The sequence below is a fragment of the Meleagris gallopavo genome, chromosome 2, assembly GCF_000146605.3.
Source record: "Meleagris gallopavo isolate NT-WF06-2002-E0010 breed Aviagen turkey brand Nicholas breeding stock chromosome 2, Turkey_5.1, whole genome shotgun sequence".
Classification (NCBI taxonomy): Eukaryota; Metazoa; Chordata; class Aves; order Galliformes; family Phasianidae; genus Meleagris; species Meleagris gallopavo.
In genome coordinates, this window is record NC_015012.2 from 13,397,740 (window position 1) to 13,403,341 (window position 5,602).

Genomic DNA, 5,602 nt, shown 5'->3' on the forward strand with positions numbered 1-5,602 from the left:
TATCTCTGCAGTTGTTTTATCCCCACAACCACAGAACGAGGTACAACTTTTAATAGCCTCAGGGTTCAGCTGGGATGGATTTCCCTTTGTTATTTCATTTCTACTGAAGCTCAGTAACAGTGCAGAGTTCACTCTGTTCACTTCTCTGCTCCTCGTGCTTCTTGTTTGGTCTGTGCAAAAAAAGGAAACATTAATGCTGAATCATGGGTCACTCCCCAGATATGCATGTGTTTGTATTCTTATTATCAGCAAATAGCAACCATGAGCCTAGTTGCCAATGCTGCAGCTCAGAGGACTGCAGTTATGGTGCACACTGGGCTCTTCTCTGGCATGAGGCAAAACTAGGAACAGCGGAACTGTCGGGTATATCAGGGTGTAAAACACCCAGCAGGCATTCACATTAGCCTTTCACATCTTCATTTGATTAATTTACTAGCTGGGGGAAAAATAAAGGGGCCACTGACATGTGTGCATTGAATCAGGAGAAAAGTAAACTCTTGTGCTTGCGATAGGGTTTCCTAACCTTTCTTGCCTTACGTCTATGTATGTAATTCCTTGTCAGATTACTTCACTATGAATAATATTTTCCATATATACATTTTAAATCTCTTGAGCTCTGTAACAGCTCACCAAAGTCCTGCAGCAAAACCTGATCTTCTTAACCCTGCACTATTGCTCTGCATGCAGGTGCTGTGCATGGCTATATGGGTCTTCCTCCAAAGGCCACTGAGATCTTTGGCTGCTTTCTGAGCTGTACTGAACCATATTGCTTGGTGCAGCACAGGGTGAGGTGTGGGCAGGAATGTGTGGAGGAGGCTCTTGGAAAACAAAACTGGTTCCTGTGTGATCCAGGTGGATGCACAAGCTCAGACAGACGTGAGTGCAAAACACAGTCTGCCCGGAATCACATCAGCTTGCTACTGGTGCTTCTGCAGAGCTCTTGATGTTCTTAGTGTTCTTAGTCCCAGAGTAGGAGCTGGCACAACAAATACTAACCATTCCCTCCTTAATTCTGCCTTCCTATTTGTGTCTGCAAGACAGCAGGAGGGGGCAAATGACCAGGTAACCCAGCTCAGAGGTCACTGAGAGCTGGGCAAAGCTGCTGCTTTCTGAGCTGTTTTTGCACTGAAGCAGTGCAGGTTTGATGCAAGACAAACACCAGAGTCCTATTCACTAGCTTTGCCTGCCAACCAGCCAGGCCAGAAATGTGCTGTCGCTGTGACAGCCACCTGCCCAAACAGCAGCCAGTGTCAGCACATAGCTCAGTGTTCCTTCACCTCCTCTGCGGTTCCTTTTCTCATGAAGTATCAGCCAAATTGATTTTCCATCACACTTTCTGGCTATAGAATTACTCCGTATTTGTCCATTTCTATATTTTACAAGATGATGATATTCAACTCACTGGTGAGAAAGTGCTATAAGGCTTTCACTGCAGTGATGCTGACAGTCCTTCTGGTGCTGAAATTGATAAATTGTGACCATTTAAAAGACTCAACTCTGAAATACAGTGAAGGCTGACTTGTCCAACCAGTCCAAAACATGAGAAAGTAATAATTTACAAAATGAATCTTATTACAAAGGAAGAATGGAAGAAGGATACTTAAGGAATCTGCATTTTATGACTGCTTTTATGCTATTTTTCTGTGTGTTTTTTTAACAAGTGGATTGATACTAAGTGGATTGTGGTTCTTTCTGTCCTATTCTAGCTTTACAACGCAGCCCATGCCATATGAATTGAGTGCCTCTAAGTGTTTGAGTAGGATGACCAGCATCTATCATGCAACTGTTCTGCCCTCTCCATAGAAGGAGGTGTTTCTGCAGTACAGGACCTTGTTTCCATAATCTGTGTTTTTGTTTTTTTTCATTGTTACTGTTGTTTGGATTGGGGAATGTGTCCCTTAAAGCAGTACACATCTTCTTTAGTTTTCCCTAAGGAAGGCAGATCAGGGGAATATGCCATGCACTTGGAGTGTAAAGTACTGAGACTTGCTCATGTTCACTGGGTGCAGGGAACACATTTGGAACAACTGTTTTTTAATAAAGCACAATAATTAATTGGTCTGCCTTCAAGTGCACTGAGGTGCTGGGAAGACATTCGTTTTGACAGCTGTGATATTTCTTTCCCAAAACACTTATAGCCGTGTGTCAGCAGGAGATGTTACACAGCCAGGACAGCTTTGTGACCTTAATTGTCTGTCCTTGCTTTGTTTCAGGAATAAATACATCCTGCTGTGAACATGAGCCCTTCCTAAGTGGAAGAGTCTGCTCATTTTAATGGCCTCACACTCTAGAACAAGGAGAAGGTGCTCACACAAGTGTTTGCATACAAAGACATAACCCAGCCTGCTTTGATAACCTCACGCACTGTGATACTTTTCTTTGGAAGCAAGAAATATAAATTCAAATGAAGAACACAGATTAAGCATAACTGAGTTCTTTTGGGAATGCAAATTGCGCTTTTGCTTGATGATGTGTGCTGAGATGGAAAGTGAGTCAGAGTGGGGCTGTCCTTATTTTCTCTTTGTAGAGCACTGAATGCAAAAGTGCCAAAGACACGTAGGGGGTCCTCAGCAGCACCAAGCAGCTACAGCTGCTCTGGTGTCTGGAGACATCCATCTGGTCTAGGAAAGAAACTTGCCTGCTTTCTTACCTCCATTCTTGTTGCTGGTTTGGACTAACAGTGTGTTTCAGTTTGTGCTTTCCACTTAGTCCAAGCTCGGACACTTGGTTTCCACTTGATTGGAAACAAGTGCGCTGAAAGCTGCCTGCACTTTCTTCACTACACAATGTGGACTGCTGCCTGGCTCCAATCTGGAAGTAATTATTTTCCACCCATACCTGCCCATTCTGAAAAGATATTTATCCCCAGGTGTATATTTTTTTTCTCTCTTAACTTTTATTAGCGGCTTCCTTCATAAAGAGAAACTTGTTGCTGTGTGTAATGTCCACAGAATAGTTCTAGCTCTCTCTCTGGACATGACGTATTGCAATTCTTTGGCCCAAATTCTGCAATATTTTAAGGGGCCATGACCCATTAGATAGTTCTGAATCAGTAAATATGCTGCAGTGAGTTCACTACTCCCTTGTCTTGACCTCTGCAGATAGGATGGATATCAGAAGGGGCTTGAATTTGTGTGACTTGTGTGATCTGGATGGGCTGGATAGCTGGGCTGAGGACAAAACCAAGTGCTGGGTCCTTCACTTTGGCTACAACAAATCCAGGCAACACTACAGATATAGGGCAGAGTGGCTGGAACTGTATAGAGGAAACAGATCTGGGGATATTGGTCAACACTCACCTGAACATGAGCCAGCACTGTGCCCAGGTGGCCAAGAAGACCAATGACATCCTGGCTTTTATCAGAAATAGTGTTGCCAGCAGGAGCAAGGGATGTGATCATCCCTCTGTACTCAGCCCTGGTGAGGCTGCACCTTGAGTACCACATTCACATCTGGGCCCTTCACTACAATTAAGATGTTGAGACCTTGGAATCTGAAGGGCAACAAAGCTGTGAGGGGTCTGAAGCACAAGTCTTATGGGGAGCAGCTGAGGGAATTGGGGTGATTCTGTTGGAGGAGGCTCAGGGGAGACCTTATCACTCTCTACAACTGCCTGTAGGGAGACTGACGAGATGGAGGTTGGCCTCTTCTCCCATGTAACTAGCAATACGACTAGAGGGAATGGCCTCAAGTTGTGCCAGGGGAGGTTTAGCTTGGCCATTAGGAAATATTTCTTCTCTGAAAGAGTGGTCAGGCACTGGAACGGGCTGCCCAGGGAGGTGGTGGAGTCACAATCCCTGGAGGTGTTCAAGGAGCATTTAGATGTTGTACTAAGGAACGTGGTTTAGTGGGAAATATTGGTGATAGGTGAATGGATGGACTGCATGATTTTGGAGGTCTTTTCCAACCTTGATGATTCTGTGATTCTTTGACTTTAAGGAAGGACTTTAAGCACCCATCATGGTTATGCTGGTGTGAATTCTCTCAATGTAAATAACCCCAAAGAACAGTCAAAACATGCAAACATATGCAGCAGTGCTTGCAAGTACATGCATATTATATTAGCATAGCACAGTGCTGCTCTTTTAAGCTCTTTTAAGAAGGAAGATACCTGTTCATCTGCGTCTATCTAAATTCATTTTTTCTTTCAAATGTTCCTATTTTTGGCTGACATGAGGGAATGGGAGCAACAAAAAAATGGAATCTGCAGATATTTGCACACATGAGTAAGCTTGTGCCCATGAATAGTGCCATTATACTCAGTGGGGTCACTTTGCTGAGAAAGATTGATCACAGGCTTTATTTCATGAAAGGCCAGTTCCTAACCGAGCTCAGACACTGAGGGAACAGACTCAAGTGGAAAAAGTCTAAAAATCTCTTTTCCTGCCCTGAATTCAAAATAACATTTCTCTACTGGAAAAACAAACATAAGCTCATTCTGGGTGTCCGTCTGTCTGCCTGTGGGATTGGCAATCCGCACCTTCGGCAGATTCAGAGGCCTTTCTGCCCCTTGTTTACACTCAGGAGGTTACGCCTTAATGACAAAAAGCTGGTCTGCTGTGACATACATTTCCCCCTCTAGGGAAAATACCTAGCTGTGAAATCCCAGCAGAGACATCTCAACATCTCACAGCTGGTTGGTTTTTTTTGTCTTTTTCCATGACCAATCCAGAACAACCCAAAAGTTGCCATCTAGGTCTGACCTTGACACTACTTGAGAGCAAATTACAGAGCCTTCTCTCCTGAAGTGCTGACACAGGGACAACTATATCCAATGAGTTATCTTGATACAGAAATCATGCTGTATCACAGCCAAGAGCCTGCTCCTTCTGCCAAGTGGGACCCGTGCCTGGGGGCTGAGGAGCTGAGGAAGAACTGCCTGTGGCCTCCCATGCCCCAGAGAGGACAGCAGTGTCCTGGAAGTGGCTGCACTGCCCGAAGCCAAGGTAGAGCCACAGGAACAGATGTGCCTGACAGCTTCCATCCCTTGGGTTTGGCCACCGGTGGCCACCCACCCCACGGGATGTGCGCATGCAAGGCTGCCCAACGCAGTGGCGTAGAACCGAGTTGGAAGGGACCCCTAAAGGCCATCTGGTCCTACTCCCCTGCATTGAGCAGGGACACCTACAGCTCCATCCGGCGCTCAGAGCCTGTCCAGCCTGACTTTGGTCTGATGCGGGTGACCAACGTGCTGAAAAGCACCAGGACCGAGCTGTCGTGACTGGCTAGGCAGATCTCTGCTTTACAGTAGGCGCATGGGGGGATGGGGACCTTCAGGTCTTTGCTTCCATGGGTGCAGGCACAAGACTTTGCCCCAGTGGTTGTGCGCAGAGGAGGAATATGAAGGCTAAAGGGGAGGCTGGAAAGAGAAGCAGAGGTACGAGAGGAGAGTGGGAGGGTACGTCTCTCCTTTTGTCCCTGCCAGCCGTCCCGGGCACCATGTGGAGCCCCATAGGGCCAGGCCCCGTGCAGAGTTGCGGGTGCAGGACTCGCAGCGAGCCAGCCGCAGGGCGCCGGGGAGAGGGATGGAAAACGGATCGTGTATCTTTAACCCACAGAGGCCGAAACGTGGTTTTTTTCTTAGTTAACAATGGAAACTTTT